The sequence below is a fragment of the Macaca nemestrina genome, chromosome 11, assembly GCF_043159975.1.
Source record: "Macaca nemestrina isolate mMacNem1 chromosome 11, mMacNem.hap1, whole genome shotgun sequence".
NCBI lineage: Eukaryota > Metazoa > Chordata > Mammalia > Primates > Cercopithecidae > Macaca > Macaca nemestrina.
The window spans coordinates 120,997,289-121,019,420 of record NC_092135.1 but is presented as its reverse complement, the minus strand read 5'-3'; the positions used below and the strand labels follow the sequence as shown (position 1 = coordinate 121,019,420).

Below are 22,132 nucleotides of genomic sequence, written 5' to 3'. Positions count from 1 at the left end.
GCCACTGCACTCCAGCTTGGGCAACAAAGCAAGACTCTGTCTGAAAAAAAATTTAAAAATAAAAAAATTAGCCAGATTCTGTGGCTCGTCGTGAGGCTGAGGCAGGACTGTTTGAGCCCTTACCACCCCCGAACAATCCTTTCCAAAATCTCAGCTGGGACCTAACAAGATGGCAGAAGCTAAAGACCATGTCACAGCTACCTGCCTTAACTGCTGCTGGCAGCAAAGGACTTACAGAGGTCTCCTCCCAAAAACAGCCACTTCGGAGCCCCCTTATTCCACTGTAGTTTCCCTGGGGACATAGGATCCTGGTGGCAACATCAAGAAAAATCTGACATCCTACTAAAGGCTGTGGGAGATGTTCCTATTATGAAAACAAAGAAACAGGCAGTAGAGTGAACTCGAACCATCCAAAGACTCCTGGACTTCAACAAAAAAGTTCCTTAAACTTGCAACCTTAGTTGTTTATTTATGTGAGTCAGGCTTTTGCTCTTTCCTTGGACCAGGAATTTGGAACTTTTTATGAGTGTTTCAGCAGTGATGGTAAACTAGTTCTACATTACTGCAAATCTCAAGCATGGGAATGAACCACAGAAAAAAATAAGTTGCTACTTAAAATGAATTTTCACAGAGGAAATAGCTCTGAAAAGTTTTGATGCTTTGTAGCAAGAGACTTAACAGATATGACCTATTCAGTATATGTCCACTATGACCTATGTTTATGCCTAAGAAAACATCCACGGCATGAATGGACTCACAAAAATGTGATTTGTATTAATATACAAATCATCATAAAAGACTGACATCAGAGTATACCCACCATTCCTATACATTACTATTCTTATTGCCGCAGATCTGCCTCCAAGGTTGAAATGGATACTAAGACTATACAAACTTCATTACCAGTTCTCAAAATGACCAGAATTGTTTTAATGGTAAAAGTTTATTAAAGGGCTTCTTTTTTTAACCTATTCAGGGAACTTCAGTTTGTCTGGGATATGGGATGTTTACACTTATACCCACTGTGTTACGTTCTTGTAAAAGAGTCATATTGACCTGCTCACTGAATACCTTAAATAGTCCAGTAGAGGGCAGCCCTGCTGGCAAAAAGGGTTTTACATCTTTACCACACAGTAATAGGGGGAAAGGCTGTTTTTGTTAATTTTTAGCTAATATCTACCTAGGGAGAGCAAGCATGCTGGGCAAATTGGAAGACTATTTTAGAGAATATACATAGTTTAAATTTATTTCATTGGAATACAGAAAAAAATTATAAATTCTGGACAAATGACTCATATAATAACTCTTCTCAATTCTATCATTTAATAATTCTTGAGTTCCAATCACATAACTATGGTGTTACTCTGTCATTTATTTACACAGTATCGAAAGTACTCGATAATCCCAGCAACATCTTTGAGTGTTTCACAAGGCATTTTCCAACTTGAAAGTAATCAGCAATTGAAAAACAGGCCAGCATGGTGGCTCACAACTGTAATCCCAGATCTCTGGGAGGCCAGGATAAATGGATCACTTGAGCTCAGAAGTTTGAGACCAGCCTGGGAAACATGACGAAGCCCTGTCTCTACAAAAACTACAAAAATTAGCCAGGTATAGTGGCACACACCTGCAGTACCAGCTACTCAAGAGGTTGAATGAAGTGGGAGGATGGCTTGACACCAGGAGGCGAAAAGTGCAACAAGTCAAGATCGTGCCACTGCCCTCTGGCCTGGGCAACAACAAAGCCAGACCTTCCCTCAAACAGAAAAAGAAAATCAACCTTCGATTTTACATGTATTTCATGCCATGACTAAAACAGTACCATTTTTACTGATGCTACTAGGCTGGTAATTTCCCAAGGTGTGATTTAACTTTTTTTTCTTCCTTCTGTGTTATATTTGTAATACCACATTGATAGAGGCTGGAAAAATACCTAGGCAGATAGTACCCTATCTGGTCCCTGGTGAAACCTCACCTTCAAGCCTAAAGCAACCTGAAGGTTGAAAGACGGGACTGCTGGTCCAGGGTGAAACCCATCACCCAAAGGGAGAAAGTCTGCCCCAGTCTGCCCACCGTTTCCTGACTGAGTCTTTCCGAATAATGCCCTGGGGTGGAGTCACCAGGAATTCGAGCCTTATGCAGAGGAGGAGAATCAACTCTTCAGCTCCTGTGTGGTGGCCCTGGTATTCAATTTGTGAGGCGGAAACCTGCTGCAGGACCCCTCTCTTTGCTGAGCTTTCCTTCTGCTTAATAAATTCCACCCTCCTCAGCCTTCAATGTGTCCACATGCCTTATTTTTTTTTCTGGTCATGTGACAAGAACCTGAATTTAGCTAAACTAAGGAGCAAGAAACCTGCATCAATGTTTTTAAAAGCATTGCAATACATTGAATGGCATGTACAAACAAGATCTAAGGTAATGGTGTGAATGGTATCATTTTATTGAAGGATTTGAATTATATTTTAATCCCTTAAAGCCCAGAATGCAATTTATGGCTACAGGGATCTGCCATACATTAGCATTCGGGGACACTAAGTAACAACTAACTTTATAGTGATGAAACCACTGTCTAGTTCTCGTTTTCTACCCAAACCTGTGAATTTTTGAGTCCCCTTACACCAATGTCCTTATGTAATTAATAGAGCTAATAGCACTAGAACAATACTGACAAGTTGAATTACGTAGCATCATCTTACAAGATTATAAATATTTACAATATGTTGGAAGCTGGAAAGTGTATCAAGTTAAATAAGTTGGATATGAAAAAATTATCTAATTTTGTCCACTTAGTTTACTTAAGTGAATATATTTACACGTACGTATTTAACAAGTAGCAAAAATATGTTAAATTGGGGTATTGTGTTTACCACTGAGGTTTCAGATGATAGAATATTTGCTACCTCAACAATACTTGAGTTTGATTTTTTTTTTTTTTTTTTTTTTTGGAGACAGAGTCTCGCTCTGTCACCCAGGCTGTAGTGCAGTGGCGCGACCTCGGCTCACCACAACCTTCGCCTCTGGGTTCAAGTGATTCTCCTGCCTCAGCCTCCTGAGTAGCTGAGACTACAGGCGTGTTCCACCACACTCAGCTAATTTTTGTATTTTTAGTAGAGATGGGGTTTCACCATGTTGGCCAGGATGGTCTCAATCTCTTGACCTTGTGATCCACCTGCCTCGGCCTCCCAAAGTGCTGAGATTACAGGCGTGAGCCACCATGCCCGGCCTTTTCTTTTTGACCTAAATAACTAGTTCATTAAATCTAAGGTTAGCTTAAAAAATATCTCAGCTGTATAAAAGCTGGCTTTTAGACAGAAATAAGTAAGCTGATTTTAAAATTCACATGGATATTAAAAGCACCCAGGACAGCCAAACAATCTTGAAAAAGAACAACAAACTTGGATGACTTATATGTCTTAATTTTAAAATTTACTACAAAAGAACAGTAATTAAGACAGTGTGGTACTGGCAAAAGGACAGACAAATAGATCAACGGAGTCAATTTCAGAATCCAGAAATAAATCCTTACATTATGGACGACTGAATTTCAACAGGGTGCTGAGAAAATTTAATGGAGAAAGAACAGTCTTTTCAACAAATGGTACTGAAATAACCAAAAAGTAAAAGAATGAAGTTGTAACCCTTCCTTATATTACACAAAAAGTTAACTCAAATGGATTATACAACCTAAAGGTAAGTATTAATCATCAAGTATAAATGGTGCTTCAGGAAGAGCACAGTAAAAGGTAGAGACTAGTTCTAGCATTTTCTGAGAAATCTCTTTGGATCAAATGGCAATTTTTTTGTGATCTTAAAAGGCTAAGGACACATGAGGATGGTGTAGGGGAGTGGGAGTAGGGATGGAGCTTTAGAAGTGATGGCACCGCACAGATTGACCAAGTCCCAAAAAGTCTTTTGTTCAAGAAAAAAAAAACAAACCAGAAGAGCAGGGTGGGGAGGAGACGAAGTTGAACTGTTGTGCCCTTTGAAAAGAACTTAGTTCGCATTCTAATGTACCCAAATGCCGGCTTAGAAAATAACTATATGTAAAAGACAATGCGAAGGCAGCAGAAACTAGAGGCAAACAAATTAGATAAAAAACAGTGAAAATACTTCTTTACCCTCCTCGATCAAAAGGTGAAGGTGGTGTGACACAGGACCAGCAGCTTCCAAGGGTGGCAAATGTTGCAGCTGTTCCCCCAGTCCTTCCCAACAATTAATTCTGTATCTGAACACAATACAGAATTAATTCATGAATTACAGCTGTAATAATACAAAGAGAGAAAATGATCTTGGTGCCTTCCACCAAGACAGAAATACAAGAAGTAAAATAGGTGGTCAGTGGTTGGATGGTTGGCAGAAAGGAAATAAATACAGTCTTGAAAATACGGGTTTAAGATTCCTGTGAGTCATCCAAATACACATAAATTGTGAAACTTAAGAGAGGCCAGAGCTACAGGCACACACTTTGGAGCCATAAAGGGAAGAAGGATGAGAATGCCCCAAACGGAACAAATAGGAAATCTACAAGATCAAGTTCAAGGACAGAAAACTTTGAAAAGAAACCAATCTACGGCGCCGAGAAGGGGAAAGTACCACTGAGGAAACCAATAAAGGAGAAACTGGAGAGGACAGTGTTGCAAAAGCCAAGGGCGGGGAGAGCCACAGAGCAAGTGTTTAAGGGCATCAAACGCAGCCTAGTGATACCAGCCACATTCAATTAAGCCATTTGATTTTTCTAAAATGTTCTAGATAAATTAAGTAAAGTAACAAATTTGGACAACTGCATCTTATTTGCTAGGTGGCTCTAAAAAATCTTGAGAACTAGTCATAGATACTTTATTTGCTACACCTTAGAATGAGCATAATTGTCAGAAGCGTTTGAACCAGAGCAACTCCATCTTTGGTGAGGGATAGGAAAATGAGGCTGGGACTTGCTGGGCTGCATTCCCAGAAAACTAGGCATTCCGAGCCTCTGGGTGTTTACAGTTAAGGGAACAAATTAATAATGTTTAAAAAACAGACTCAGACTTGGGAGTCTCCAGATATCCCGATATCTGGAGAACAAAAGCATTCCTAATTTTGCTTTAAAGATAACATTGATTTTTGCAAAATACAGTAATTAAGGAAATTATTCATCACAAACCCTGTAGCAGAGCACATCTTCCCATGTATACCAGCATTGTACCTAGGGTGGGCGCGTTCCTCCTCTTACTTTCAGGAGTATCCTACTCTGTCTATGGAGTAGCTGTTCTTTCGCCACTTTATGTTCTTAATAAATTTGCTTCTACTTTGCACTATGGACTCACCCTGAATTCTGTCTTGCGCAAGATCCGAGAACCTTCCCTTCGGGTCCAGATCAGGACCTCTGTCCTGTAACATTATCTTTCTCTTTTTATTTATTTATTTATTTTTATTCTTTTTTGAGACGAACTCTCGCTCTGTTGCCTGGCTGGAAAGCAGTGGTGTGATCTCGGCTCACTGCAAGCTCCGCCTTCCAGGTTCAAGCGATTCTCCTGCCTCAGCATCTTGAGTAGCTGGGACGACAGGCACCGGCCACCAAGTCCAGCTAATTTTTTGTATTTTTTAGTAGAGATGGGATTTCACCATGCTAGACAGAACATTATCTTTCAAAAGTAAAAGTAAACTTAAACAGCTAAATCTGTCAATCTTTTCTTTCACAGCTTCTAGGTTTCCAACCTAGTTTTAAAAGGTCTCACCTATCCAAAGGTTAAACTATTGGGTCTCCTGTATTTTTTCTAGTGTTTGCCTGATTTTTACATCTAGATCTTTAATTCAACAGAGTTTATTTTTCTATATTGTATGACGGTGAAAGCTAAATTCTTTCCTCTCAGATAAACTGCCTAAAGCATTTTTAAATAAACCACTCTTTTCTCAAATAAACAAAATGTCCTCTTCATTAATAATTTCTCATTCACACTTGGATGTGTTTCTAAACACCATTCTGTTCCTGCCATGTATTTGCCTACTGCTTTGCTAATATCCTTTTATACCAAATATAAATTTACAGCAATGTTTCTTTTTTTGTTTTGTTTTGTTTTTGTTTTTTTGAGACAGTCTCGCTCTTTCGCCCAGGCTGGAGAGCAGTGGCGTGATCTCGGCTCACTGCAAGCTCCGCCTCCCGGGTTCACGTCATTCTCCTGCCTCAGCCTCCCGCACGCCCGGCTAATTTTGTCTTTGTATTTTTAGTAGAGACGGGGTTTCACTGTGTTAGCCAGGATGGTCTCGATCTCCTGACCTTGTGATCCGCCCACCCCAGCCTCCCAAAGTGCAATGTTTCTTAAATGTGGCCCATGGACCAATCATATCAGAATTACCTTAGAGGTTATTCAAAACGAAGACTCCTCAGACATGCCTCCCTATCTTCCTTACTGTCCCAAGACCTAAAAATTGAAAACACTTGTGGCAGATTCATTTTTAAATTGCAACCACGTGGGTTTTTTCTACACTAATGCTTGAGAACAAATGCTTTAAATATCTGGTAAGACCTTCACTACCCAAATTTTTCAAAATTCTCTTGTTGATTCTCATAGATTTATTCTCCTACAAAATCCAGAGGATTTAACATTTCTGTATGATGAAACACAACTTTAAAAGAATCAAAAGGAAAACAAGTATCCAGGAAAAAATGGTGACAAAATATACAAAGAGCTCCTATAAATTAAAATAAAAGGCAAGCAACACAAGGAAAATGGGCAGAGAGTATGAATAGGGAAGCCAAAAAAGAGGAAATAAAAGAGGAAGCCTGGAGGTTACATACTGGATTTGACAATGTGAAGGTCTCCATTGACCTTAAACTTGAAAAGAGCTTAAGTGTTAAGGACCAAAGCTCAACTGAAGAGGGTTCAAAAGAAAGGGCAGAAAGAGAGTAAGTAGAAAGATCTCTAAAGAACAAAGCAATGGTAACAAGCCAGGACAAAAGAGATTCTTTTGTTTTAAACATAAATACTAGAGCTTGTCTGCAGACTGATGGCTACCATCCAGCAGAAGAAAGTATTATGCAGAAGAGAGTCACACCCTGGAGGAGGAGCGAGGGTGGGAGAAACAGGGACACAGATGTGCGGGGACAGGAGCTTGTAGAAGATTTTCTTCTGGGTGCTTCTATTTTCTCAGAGTAATAAGCAAAATCACTGGAGGGGAGGGAGGCAGAAAGGAAGATATTAAAAAATTAAGGAGGAAGTATAAAATAGTCATCTAGGAGAGTGGGAGAATGAATGGTCATGGAAAAGGAGTAGCAAAGGCAGGTTGGAGTATGAAATAAGAAGACCACAGTATTAGAAGGATATTGAAATCACTAAGAATCACGACAGAGTAGTGTCAGGGTCAAAGGAAGACATTTACAGATTTGGGGATGGGTAGTTAACTGTAACTAGTAGTAATATAGTCTGAAGATAAAACTTGGACACACACACACACACACACACACACACACACACACTCTCCTGGGAGACAGGGCAGTATTGTTTCAGTGGCAAAAAAACAAAAATAGAAAATAATCTAAAGATTCATGAACCAAAGAATGCCTGAAAAACATATATACCCATTGAACAGACTATTATGCGGCCATTAAAAATAAGCTACATGTACATGCATTGACTTAGAAGAACTTCTATGATACCTTGCCAACTGAGAAGAATGTACACACGGGCATGCCTGACTTCATGCCTGATTATAGAAAAAGATACAGGCAAGTCAAGGTTTTTAAGAAATTATCCCTAAATGTTTAAATGCAGGTCAAAGTCCATTAATCTTTCACCATGAAGAATTTAACAACTCCCAACTTCACTAAACTCTCAGAACTGCTAATTAAAATAACAAGATGAATAAGTTTAACAGCATTAAAAGAAAATGACCTATTACTACTTACACAACAAAGATGAGCAAACAAAATCTTGAAATACAAAATTGTGTGATAAACAGCTAGGTTCAAACATTTGAAATGTGTTTTTAAAATGTTCTATGCAAATGGTCAGCTGCATTATATCAAAGAGTTATTTACATCTTATATTTTAAATAGCAATTGTTTTAAATCATAATGATCAAGTATAAGGAAGATCTCTTCTCTGTATGACCTCTATTATTTGAGAGGAAGAACACAGGTGACTTGGAAAGAGTGGAGGAAGAGGAGACCAGACAGGATTTTGTGTCATTCACATCTCGTGTTATGAAACAACTGTACATAAAGTAATAGAGCTTAACCACCACCCAGGAAATCACTTACAAATGATAAACTTCCCAAAGGTATGAAGTGGATGTTAAAATAAACTTTTATGTTAAAAACAGCTATTAAAGAATATTATTAATATCATAGTCAAATGCCCTGTAACAACTCCCAATTTAAAAAAAAAAAAAAAAATTGCTACAAATGCTCATATGAAAGCCTCCTGACAGGAGTGGTGGCTCATGACTGCAGTCTCGGCTACAAAGTAGGCTGAGGTGGGAGGATCTCTTGAGCCCAGAGGTTGAGGCTGTGGTGTGCCGTGATCGCACCAGAGCACTCCAGTCTAAGCAACAGAACAAGACTTTGTGAAAAGACAAAGTCAGAAAGAAAGAAACCCTGTGAGAAAAAACAACCCTGTGAGGTGAGAAGGGGCAGGGGAGGGATGGGGAGGCGAGGGAAGGGAAGAAGAGAGAAAGGAGGCAGAAAGCGAGGGAAGGGGGAGGAGAGAAAAAAATAGAAGAGAGAAGGAAGAAAAAGAGAAAAAGAGAGAAGGAAGAAAAGCTTCCATCAGAGATGACGTGTTTTCCTAAGAGAAAAACAGGAAAAAAGTAGGTTGCCATAGGGATCACTTTCAGACTAAGTATCAAATGGTTCTATCTGCTTAGATCTGGGGTTTTAAGAATCTCTTAGGCGCAGGAGAGATACAACATGGTACCTCAACCCAAAATTGGCAGACTTGTGAAATTAACCTCCACAAAACTCGTAGACTGAACAAAGAAAACGGGAGTCACCCTCAGAATCTAAGACATGTACAATGTCTACAGGAGGGAAGAACTCAATGATGGTATTACATTCGCACTCTACTAATAGAGCAAGCAGACATTTTATGCCCCTCACGTCCACCACCATCATGAAAAGGAACCTGAAAACTCAACTTGCAGAGCAGGGGAAGAGCCCCAACACTTAGAAATGCTCCCACAAAGTCAAAGGCAGCAGAGGATGAGGACGGGGGAAGAGAGGACAGAAAAGCAGAAAATACTGCAGACGGGGCATCTTGATATGCCACAATTTAATTCTCAGTTAATCCTGCCCACCACTCAATCTGATTTCCTCCTCTGTATTTTTCTTTCAGCCTACCACACTCGGGCATCAATACTATACAACTGTTCATATCTGCAAATAACACTAATAATAACATGGCTTAGCATTTTATCTCTAATGAAGTATAAATGAGCGGCTTGCACAATGCTGGGTATTAAGGAATTCGTATTTGCTAGTATGAAATGTGGCTGCAATTTTTCACCAAGCTAGCAATAAATGGGAAACAATTCTGAGTGCAGGCAAACAAGGACAGTGAAGGGAACTTTTTATATTATCTCATTTAATTCTCACAAACGCCAATTTCAAACAGATTGTGCCCAAAGGCACTTACAACTAGCAGGTAAGGTAGGATTTTAACCTACATGTCTCCCAAGGCATGTCCAAACTTTTTAATGCCCCCACACCCTCTTAATAAACTCTATGATTAATATCTTACTGTTGGGGAGAAAAAAGTGTCCTTTAGTACACTACTTCTGAGATTCTCCTTTCCACAAAAGTTAGGTGACAGTCATACACATTCTACAGAGACTGAAAGAGTCCCAGAAGAATGACGCAAATCATGTATTATGATTTGGAATCATATGATTTGGAAATAGGAAACTAGGGTCAAGAAGGGCAGAAAGAACTATTTCCCACTCAGAATTAGTCTCTCAGAGTTGTAATGGAAAGTGCAACCAGCGACTATTATTTACTATCAGGAAAGAGTTTCTTTTTAGAGGGGCACCCTGGTTCTCACAAACATGTTTGCTTCTCAGGCATCCAAAGCTAAAAGTATAATAAAAATACATACCTAGTTCAACAGAATGGTTTTAAAACATTTACTTACTATATATCCTGCTGCCTCCCTCCCCAAAAAAGCAGACCTAAAAGTAGGAAAGTTGTTTTAAATTCTTATAAATATCAACAACACACACACTAACTTACTATGTGTAATACAGTGGTTCTTACTGTATTTAGTAAAGACAAAGAATTTTTCCTCTCCAAATCCTCAAATACTAACACAATCTTTCAACAACTTCAAAGATTTCAACTATGACCACACAGTTGCAATGTATGACATCGAAATGACTACAAGACTGAAATCGAGATCATTAATCCATGCAAGAACTTCCTTAATACAAAAATAAAATTGTTAAAAAGACTCTGGACAGGAAATCAATTAAAAACATTATTAGAAGATTCAGTCATATTACTATCTGATTAGATAAAGTTCCACTTTACAACTAGGAAGTTTTATGGGGAAATAATAATTTGGTATCTTATTTTTAAGAAAACTATTAAGCCTGTATTTATTTTAACCTCAGAAAATGAAACGTTGGCATTAAAGATATATATTGGAAAGAAGGGAGGGAGGAACATTTATTATAGCAAGTCTTTCCCATGAATGTATCTAAATTAAAAAGCAGTTTAACAAAGCCAACTTTTTAAGTTTCAGCTATCCAGTGTAATTTTAAAATTGTTTCAGTCCTATTAGTATGATAGCGGAAATAACAGTAGGACACTTGAGTACTCTCCTTGAACTACAAATACAGTCCCCTCGATTTCCCCAAAACTGATCAAGACCCATTATTTCTTTAAAAAACAGTTTTTATCCCCTCTTCTAGATAAAAATAAATAGGAAACAGAAATCAGGCAAGGGAATATACATCTTTTTCAGTTAGATACACAACACGGATTTTAAATACATATACACACGTGCATAAACACATACACTAGACTAGACTGAGCTCTGCTGCCAATTACTAAGAGCTCATGAGCAGGTCACTAAATCTTAATTTGCTCACATTAATATTGATGCAGTTCAACTAGATCAATTTTAAGACTATATTCTACGGATGCCTAGGGTTCCCAAAATTGATTAAGACAATACTGAACAGGATTCTTTATTCTTTTAGTCCAATCATTTCCTACAAAATGATTAATGAGAAAGCCAGCTATACAAATATTTCAGGAGAACATGAACTATTAGGTTACTTAATGACATCAACCTGGCTCATCAATATTTGAGGATCTTCATAATTCCAACTCAATCCAGCTACGTACCACATTTGGCATTACATGAACCTGTACCAAGTAGATTGAACAGACAGACTAATTTTTAAGTGACAGTTATGTGTGTTGAAGTAACAAATTCACTTTTAAATATACCTCTTTTCGGCCAGGCACAATGGCTCACGCCTGTAATCCCAACATTTTGGGAGGCTGAAGTGGGCAGATCACTTGAGGCCAGGAGTTCAAGGTCAGCCTCGCCAACATGGAGAAACCCCTCTCTACTAAAAAATATAAAAATTAGCCAGGTGTGGTGGTGCGCACCTGTAATCCCAGCTACTTGGGAGGCTGAAGCACGAGAATCACCAGAGCCTGGGAGATAGAGGTTGCAGTGAGCCAAGATCACGCCACTGCACCCCAGTCTGGGCAAAAGACCAAGATTCTGTCTCAAAAATAAACAAACAAACAAACAAACAAAATTCTTTTTCCCCCAGTATGAAATAAAAAATAAAATTAAAGAAAATCCAAAGGCCAGAGGAAAAATGCAACATTTCCAAACATACAAAAAAAAAAGTTAGAGAAAGTAAATATAATGAACAAAGTATGCGTATTTGAGAGAAGATAGCTCCTCTGGTTATGTTTAACCTTTGAGAATGTAAAAGAACTAAAGTTTCTGAAGATTTTCAAGATGATTTTAAAATGCTTATTCCATTTATAAGAGCTTCAATAGCTTAAGATAATTTTGCAAGCTAAGTCTACCCAGAATATATTTTATTTAATTTTAATGATTTGTATATCATTCAGTAAGATTACTTAGATGTTTCCTTTTCTCTTCCTCCATTCCCCTTCCCACTACCAAAAGCCCAGTTTCTTATCCGTAGTTTGCATGGAGCAGCTAAAAAACAAAGTTGGCCGGGCGCGGTGGCTCAAGCCTGTAATCCCAGCACTTTGGGAGGCCGAGGCGGGCGGATCACGAGGTCAGGAGATCGAGACCATCCTGGCTAACACGGTGAAACCCCGTCTCTACTAAAAATACAAAAAACTAGCCAGGCGCGGTGGCAGGCGCCTGTAGTCCCAGCTACTCGGGAGGCTGAGGCAGGAGAATGGCGTAAACCCGGGAGGCGGAGCTTGCAGTGAGCTGAGATCCGGCCACTGCACTCCAGCCTGGGTGACAGAGCAAGACTTCGTCTCAAAAAAAAAAAACAAAGTTAAGAAAAGGCAAATAACATAATTAGAACTTACAAGTATGTTGTGGAAATATACAGAATTACCTGCATCACAATTAACATACTGCCTTCATTTGTACCATGTAAAGATTAAATAGCTAAAAACGAGGTTTAAACATCCAATTACTTCCTTTAGTCAATAGCCTTGTGTTATATTCAAATATTACTCACTTTTTTATCTTTAAATTCTTTACAACATATTTTCTTCTTCCTACAAATTCCCAATTAGTTTACCACTAAAAAAAGCTTTTCCTGTTTCAAAACCAAAGCTACTAAGATCACTAGTTGTCTTCCCTCTCGTCACCTCCATTCTCTGCTGTGTCATTCCCTGGCCTCTGCAGCTTTTCTGCAAGTGCTCAAAAACCAGATTACATTTAAAAAAACAGAAGAGACAGAAAAAAGGATCACCTTAAGTAGCTATGAGAAATACCTGGCCCAACTCTTAAGAAACATTTTCCACTGAAACCAAGGGAGGAGCAAACTTGCTGCTGTCTCCGTCTCCTTCCATACTTCTCACTAGGTCACTTTCACATACAAATTCACATTTGCTTCCCTACATTTTTTAAGAAGTTTAAAATGTTTCAATCCGACAATCGCACAAAGGACATGTACAAATGTGAATTAACTTCCATTTTTACATTATCTCTTAAATCATGGGACTTCTGAACATAAGCAATTTCCAAATGTGAAAAGGCTGAGTTCTAAGTTTTGGGATTCAAGACACTGGGTTTCCCAAGTAGTTCATGACATTCCCTTTACTTCATCGTACAGTTAACCTAAATAACATGACAATGAGTCTTACTTCTCTTTTTAGGCAAAATTATGACAAAGTTATCTTTGTCACTGTACCATAGTACTTCTTCCCTATGCACCGCCCTCCCACATCAGTTTCTGACGTCCTTTTCCCTCCTCAAATATCCTAAGTACCCTACTGAGCACACGTAAATGCACTGAAGCTCCAAAACCACTTCTTCACCTACCCAAACCTAGCTGATCCTCAATAGTAATTAGTCATTTCTATAAATGTCTTCCTATTTAAAATCTATCACTTAATATGCCATAATTATCTTTGCAATTTCAATTTTACTGTAAATCTACTAAACTCTCTTGATGCATTCTTAGTTAAGAATTCAAAGTTTGGAGTTCCCATAACCCATTAACTACTAAAAGAAATTTGTAGAGGAGTACTGTGTTACAATGGGTTTACTTAGTCACTTCAAAAGCACTCTTAATTTGATCACGTATATCCCTCAGAGACGCAGGCACAGACATGTCTAAAACAAAGTGAGGAATACTATTAAAGTGGACAGAGTATATTGCTTTTTCCATCACATCTATTTCATTAAAAGATGACAATCTTGGATATGCAAACAAAGTGTCTGGAAAGATACACTCCATGAAAATAAGGGATAATCCCTAGCAAAAGAACCGGGGGGAACAGAGGAGTTTCCTGTTTACTTAGATGCTCCTACATTGCTTACAGTTTTTAATAATAAACATATTACTTGTGTGATTTCCTTTTAAAATCAGTTAAAAATGTCAAGATTAATACATTCAACTGATGTGAAAAAAGACTTTGAAATGAGATCCTGAAAACGAAGATGTCAACTATCATGATTCTAATGGATAAAATGCTTACTGCCTTTACGTCATCAAAGCACTTTACCAACAGAGACTATTTCCTATAGCAGTCCTACTCAATTTTATTTTCATTTCACAGAATGCTAAAAACCTTCAGGTCACTTGATCCTTAAATTTTTGCCCTAAAATTTCATAAACTCTAATTCACTTCAGATGACACAGAAAGAAATAAAATTGTGCTATATTTCTTATGCCCCATGACAACTGCAATAACCATGCAGAACCTTCTATAGGTTGACAAAAAGCCCTTGAAACTACAATCTCTACTAAAATGTAGTTATAAGTTTACAGTAACATTAATACAAATTTTAAATGACCATCACATATTAAAATGGTAATAAGTCTAATTCATGCTAAACTATCCAAAATAAAGAGGCTACTGAGTTCAAATCCCTTGCAGACACTTAGTGAAATTCAAGTTAAGGAAAGGAAGCTAGATGGTATTGCGCAATGACATGGTTTAATGTCCCAATTGATTTATATGGAATTAAAGTAAGTATAAAACTATTTTCTATAACTGTCATAGTTCTACAATCATAAAATGAGAATTACAATTTTTTGGTCAGTTTAACCATAATTGGTTTTAACCTAATATATTTTATAACAAAAGAAATCTATTGTAATAAAAAATGAAATATTTTACCAGTTGACAAAGGTAGGAGGTACTAGGTGCTTTAAAGATACGCGCCCTTGTGTCAAAACCTGTCAAAACAAACATAAAGAAGACAATCATTACTACTCATAATCCAGTTAATCAGAGCCGAATGCCAACTTTTTCCTGGAGGTATTTTACTTCTAAACCTCACATGAAAAGTTTCTGGTGAGTTTTTCTGGAAACACCAATCTATCACACTATCTAACAATATTTTTATCATGTAACCTTTCTTCAAAAACATATAGTACACATACTACACACCAGTAAGAATGCCCAAAACCCAAAACACTAACACCACCAAATGCTTGCAAGGATGTGGAGAAACTCTCATTCATTGTGGTGGGAATGCAAAATGGTACAGCCACTATGGAAGTTTGACAGTGTCATATAAAACTAAACATACCCCATATATATGATCCAGCAACCACAGTGCTTGGTATTTACCCAAGAGTTGAAAACATGTCTACAAAAACACCTGCACATGAATGTCCATAGCAGCTTGATTCATAATTGCCAAAAGTTGGAAGCAATCAACATATCCTTCAATAAAGTCATGGTTAAATTGTGGTACATCCAGACAATGGAAAATGAGTCAGTGTTAAAAAGAAATGAGCCATCAAGACATGACAAGATATGAAGGAAATTTAAATGCATATTACAAAGTGAAAGAAGACAATCTGAAAATGCTATGTACTGTACGATTCCAACTATATGACATTCTGGAAAAGAAAAAGCTATGGAGATGGTAAAAGGATCCATGGTTGTCAGAGGTTAGGGCACAGAGGCGGATGAATAGGCAGAGCACAAAAGGACTTTTAGGGCAGTAAAACTATTCTGTATGTACTATAACGGTAGATACATGTCATCATGTTTTGTTAAAACCTACGGAGGGCACAATACTAAGAGGGACCCTAATGTAAACTATGGACTTTGGGTGGTAATGATGTGTCAATGTAGGTTCATCAGTTATAACCAATGTAGCACTCTCGGGAGGTAGGGGGATGCTGATAAAGAGGGAGGCTATGCCTGTGTAGGGGAAGGGGCATATGAAAAATCTCTGCACCTTCCTCTCAATTTTGCTGTACACCTAAAACTGCTCTAAAAAATAAAATCTATTATAAAAAATAAGGTATTTCCAAAACTCAAAAAGTATACTATAAAGACTGTGTTCATTTACCCATGATGATGATAAACGGTAAGTATTAAGATGTACACGTGGTGATATTAATACACTGCTTACAAAAAACACTTTTAAATCTTATTTCAATGATTTTCTCTACCACCTGTGAAGCAAATAGGTTAGCAGTCATTACACAGTTATTTTTAAGAATATATTAACAAGTAGAGCTAAAAGCAGGTTAGCAGTCATTATACAGTTATTTTTAAGAATATATTAACAAGTAGAGCTAAAAGCTAAGGTTTTTTGAATCACTTAATTCAACATACATACCACTGCTTCATTAACTTTTAATTCATTATTAATTTTTGTAAAAACGGACAGACCTTGCAGCCATAAAAAAGAATGAGTTCATGTCCTTCGCAGGGACACGGATGAAGCTGGAAGCCACCATTCTCAGCAAACTAACACAGGAACAGAAAAGAAACACTACACGTTCTCTCACTCATAAGTGGGAGCTGAAGAATGAGAACACATGGATATAGGGAGGGGAACCTCATACACCGGGGCCTGGAGGTGAGTGGGGTAAGGGGAGGGAGAGCATTAGGACAAATACCTAATGCATGTGGGACTTAAAACTTAGATGATGGGTTGAAAGGTGCAGCAAACCAACATGCCACATGTATACCTATGTATACATGTAAACTTGCACGTTCTGCACATGTATCCCAGAACTTAAAGTAAAATAATAAATACATAAATAAATTTTTTAAAAAAAAAGTCAGGCGTGGTGGCTCACGCCTGTAATCCCAGCACTTTGGGAGGCTGAGGCGGGTGGATCACCTGAGGTCAGGAGTTCGAGACCGGCCTGACCAATATGGTGAAACCCTGTCTCCACTAAAATTACAAAAATTAGCCAGGCGTGGTGGCGTGCACCTGTAGTCCCAGCTACTCAGGAGGCTGAGGCAGGAGAATCGCTTGAACCCAGGAGGCAGAGGCTGCAGTGAGCCGAGATCATGCGACTGCACTCCAGCCTGGGTGACAAAGTGAGATTCTTGTCTCAAAAAAAAAAAAAAAAAGACAGACCTTAAACTCAGCTACTACTGGGTTCAAAATCCCTGCTGTTTCGTATTAGCTATGACTCCAGACAAGGTCACGCATCTATTCATCCAGGGGGGAAATAACTTAAAAATCTTCTTGTTATTAATAATTTCTTGTGCCAGTTTTCTCTTATGTAAATGAGAATGGTGCTATCTACAAATAATTCATATCCATATTTGTAGAATTTCTATAAATATAAAAGAGCAACAGGAGAAAGCAGGCTACGTATATTAACAGAAAATTCCACATTGTTTATTACCTATTAAAAATGGTCAACCTCATTAATTATCAAGGAAATACAAATTAAAACAGCATCATTTCCTCTATTAAATTTTTTTAATGAAAAAAATTCACAAGTGTTGGCAAGAATATGGCAAACAAGATACATCCTGACACTCTTAGGGAAGTACAGCCAGTTAAGAGAGCAATTTGGCAGCATCTAGCAAAAGCTGAAAATGTGGACTCCTATGACCCAGCAATCCCTTTTGAGAAATATGCCCTGGAGAAACTTACGTGCCATGCTTACTTTACACTGCTTTGTTTATTAAATGGCCCAAGGTGACAGGTCCTACTAGGTATGTAATTGGCCCTCAATAAATGTTAAAAACTCTTCAACAAATATTTATTAAATGCCTTACTCAGCTCCAGACTTGACACTTTGCATTCTAAGAATGACACCATAGTACTGAAAAAAAAGAATTCCTAGTCAGTGGTAGAGCCTGACAAATCACTTTAACACGGCAAAAACCATGAGAAGTGCATCAGCTGCATTAGGAAAACTGGCGATTGCAGCCTTTTGTCTAGGGTGGAGAAGGTCAAGGAAATCACTATAAACTGAGTTGATGCATGTATTTTTGTTCAAGCAGACAATAACTGCAGGCAGTAATAACAATTATTTATATAAGAAAATAGAAATTTCAGAAGACTCTTTAAGTAGTTGTGGTAAGCTGAATAAAGGACCTCAAGGGTATCAGGCCCTAATCCCTAGAATCTGCAAATGTTACCTTATTTGGAAAAAGACCCTAGATTACCCAGTGGTCCCTAAATGCCCTCACAAATGTCCTCATAAATAGTGGCAGAAGGAGATTCGACACACATGACGGAGATGGTGACATGAAGATGGAGCAGAGAGATTGGAAGATGCTGGCCTGAAAGATTGGACTGATAATAGGGAATGCCAGCAGCCACTAGAAGCTGAAAGAGGCAAGGAACACGTTCTTCCCTGGGGCCTTCAAAGCTCCGCTGATACTTCTATTTCAACCCAGTAACACTGATTTGAACTTCTGGTCTCTATTAACGTTAACAGAATAAATTTCTGTTGTTTTAAGCCACCCAGTCTGTGGTGATTTGTTGCAGTGGCCCTAGAAAACAAATGCCTCACTGCCGCTGTGCATGTTTGCTGCCCTAACTGGTTGAAACATTATCCAGATCTCTTAAAAGTCTTCTAACTTTTATTAGCAGGGGGATGACATACTCGGATTAGCAGAGGGATGACATACTCGGATCTCTGTTTCATAATATTAAACCTGGTGCCAATGTTGAGAATTTATTTGTGGAAAAAGAAACTAGAAACAGGAAAAGCATTTAAAAATTCAAAATCCAGACAGAAGATAAAGTTCTTAATCATCAGGTATTTGTGAAAAACCATCACTATCAAAGAGACAAACAGCAAAGAAAAGGTGCCTCAGTGGAAACAGACAATGTAGGAAATGTGGGAAATTTTTAAATATGTCTATGTAATATTCTCAAAGGCATAAGAGAGGCTATTGCCATCTATGAAACAAGAATGGGATGCTACATATAAACACAAGGAATAAAAATAAGAAAAAGCTCTTTGAAATTAGTAGCAGCTGAAATTAAGGAGTCAACACAAGCGTCAGAAAATGAGGTGGAGACTCTTCCAGATAAAGAAGAGCAGAAGCAAATGGGGTAGAATATAGAAAATCTGATTCTCATTTTAAAAAACAAAGTGTTAAATTAATCCAAGAGATTCAGGTCCCATTACAAGGAGTTCCAGAAATAAAAAGAAAAAGCAAATGAAGAGGCTGAAATTCCTAAAACATTTTGCAATCAGAAATTCCTGAAGCATTCTGCAATATAATATCCCAGAGCTGATAAATACTAGTCTTCGGTTTGAGAGGACTGGGCAGATCAATGAGGGAAAAGATAACTGACTTCTAGACACAGCCATGTAAATTATCAAAGCACAGAGTATAAGAATATCCTCAAATCTTCCAAAAAAAAAAAAAAACAGAAAGTCTGGCCGGGCGTGGTGGCTCACGCCTGTAATCCCAGCACTTCGGGAGGCCAAGGCAGTGGATTACCTGAGACAAGCCTGATCAATAAGGAGAAACCCATCTCTACTAAAAATACAAAATTAGCCGGGCATAGTGGTGCATGCCTGTAATCCCAGCTACTAGGGAGGCTGACTGACACAGGAGAATCGCTTGAACCCGGGAGCAGGAGGCTGTGGTGAGCCAAGATCGCGCCATTGTACTCCAGCCTGAGCAACAAGAGCAAAACTCTGTCTCAAGAAAAACAACAGCAGCAGCAACAAAATTAAAAAAAAAAAAAAAGAAAAAAAAAGCAAGCCACCTACAAATAAGGTGATTCTATAACTAATCAACAAACAAGAATACATAACAGACTAAACGGAGGTACTATTAAAAAGTGTGATTTGGGCCAGGTGCGGTGGCTCACATCTGTAATCCCACCACTTTGGAAGGCCAAGGCGGGCGGATCACAAGATCAGGAGATCGAGCCCATCCTGGCTAACACGGTGAAACCCCATCGCTACTAAAAATACCAAAAATTAGCTGGGTGTGGTGGCACCTGCCTGTAATCCCAGCTACTCAGGAGGCTGAGGCAGGGGAATTGCTTGAAGTCAGGAGGCGGAGGTTGCAGTGAGCCAAGATCATGACACTGCACTCCAGTCTGGGCAACAGAGCGAGACTCTGTCTCAAAAAAAAAAAAAAAAAAAGGTGTGATCTAGGGGTATTCCAGACAAATCAGGATATATGGTCACCCTTCCTGTAAGGCAGGAATTCTCAACCCCCGGGCCACAGACCTGACAGGAGGTAAGCAACAGCAGGTGGACACGTATTACCACCAGAGCTCTGCCTCCTGTCAGAACAGCAGCCACATCAGATTCTCACAGGAGCAGGAACTGCGCATGCAAGGGTGCTAGGTTGTCCGCTCCTTATGAGAATCTAATGCCTGATGATCTGAGGTGGAGCAGTTTCATCCCAAAACTATCCCCCACCCCTATGCCTCCTCAACCCCCATCCGTGGAAAAACTGTCTTTCACGAAACTGGATCCCTGGTGCCAAAACGCTTGGAGACCGCTGTTATAAAGGAGTAAGAATCATACTGGCACCAGATGTCTCAGAAACACAGGAAGGTAGGCAACTATGAACAAGGCCTTAAAAGTTTTAAGGGAAAGTTTTAACTTAGAATTCTACTCTTAGCTAATTTCCCAATCAATTGCAAGTACAATAAAGAAATTTTCAGACTTGCAAGGACTTATAAAATTTATATTCCACAAATACACTTTACTAAGAAATTACTTGAAAAAGTCCTCAACCATGTGCATATATTCCTTTAAGTTTTAAAACAATTTTTTTAGGCCAGAATGATCTGAAGTTTTGTTACCTAGTTTACAAGAGCTAATATAATGCCGATTCCAAAACCTGACATATCACATAGGACAATCTCTCTAATGAATATGAGGAAAAAATCCTAAAATGTCAGCACATCTAATCCAGCTGAGTTAAAAGAATGATATACCATAACCAAGCATGGTTTGTTTACTGTGAGTGCAAAGATGCTTCACCATGAGAATTCTTCATTACTACCATTCTCTATATTTAACAGGCTAAGTAGGAGGGGAAAGGTGTGAGCAACACCTTATACTTTCTTAAGTATTTAAGAAAAGTGAGGCCAGGCACAATGGCTCACACCTATAATCTCAGCACTTTGGACAGGTAGACCACCTAAGGTCAGGAGTTCGCGACCAGCCTGGCCAACATGATGAAACCCCATCTCTACTAAAAATACAAAATTAGCTGGGTATGGTGGCGTATGCCTGTAATCCCAGCTACTTGGGAGGATGAAGCAGGAGAATTGCTTGAACCCGGGAAGTGGAGGTTGCAGTAAACCGAGATCACACCATTGCACTCCAGCCTGGGCGACAAGAGTAAAACTCCATCTCAGGGGTGGGGCGGGGAGTGAATACCAATTATTAATTTTTAAAGGAACATCTTACTCAGAAACAAAATTGCTTAAACTTCAACAGTATATTTATTAGAAATCAACATTAAACATCATACTGAAAAGCAACTTCCATCCAAGTAAGGGACAACAAGGCCAACTATGATCGTAATTATTGTACATCAAGAAGGCTCTAACTCTATGCTGTCCAACGTCGTAACCACAAGCGCCACCGCACACTCGGTGGCTAGTCCAAACTGAGATGTGATCTAAGTGTAAAATACACATGAGATTCCAAAGACCTAGTAGTAAAAAAAGAACGTAAAACAGTTAACTAATAAATTTTATACTGAACATATACACTGAAATAAGATTTTGGATATATTACATTAAATAAAATGTATTAAAATCAATTGCCTACTAGAAATGTAAAACTACATATATGGCGGCTGGGCGCGGTGGCTCAAGCCTGTAATCCCAGCACTTTGGGAGGCCGAGACGGGTGGATCACGAGGTCAGGAGATCGAGACCATCCTGGCTAACCCGGTGAAACCCCGTCTCTAGTAAAAAATACAAAAAAATAGCCGGGCGAGGTGGCGGGTGCCTGTAGTCCCAGCTACTCGGGAGGCTGAGGCAGGAGAATGGCGTAAACCCGGGAGGCGGAGCTTGCAGTGAGCCGAGATCCGGCCACTGCACTCCAGTCTCGGCGACAGAGCAAGACTCCGTCTCAAAAAAAAAAAAAAAAAAAAAAAAAACTACATATATGGCTTATATTTATGGCTCTCAATGCATGCCTTCTGAACAGCACTGCACTTTAGCCAATGCAATGAAACAACAAATCAACAGTTACGAATACTGAAAAAGATAGAGTCATTATTGTGTGCAGATAAGTGCCTGTCTGACAAGAAAATCTG

At 38.7% G+C, this 22,132-nt stretch overlaps 1 protein-coding gene across 2 annotated transcripts in view; it reads right to left on the bottom strand.

Moving 5' to 3' along the window:
• The window catches only part of LOC105481309 (acyl-CoA synthetase long chain family member 3), a 79,038-nt gene that overhangs the window by 36,363 nt on the left and 20,543 nt on the right, over window positions 1–22,132 (bottom strand). The window contains exon 2 of one of the 2 annotated variants that reach the window (XM_071073444.1): window positions 14,780–14,838. The exons of the other annotated variant lie outside the window; for it this stretch is intronic. The gene's annotated coding sequence lies outside the window, so the exon portion shown is untranslated. The remainder of the gene's footprint in view (window positions 1–14,779; window positions 14,839–22,132) is intronic. 2 annotated transcript variants of the gene reach the window in all.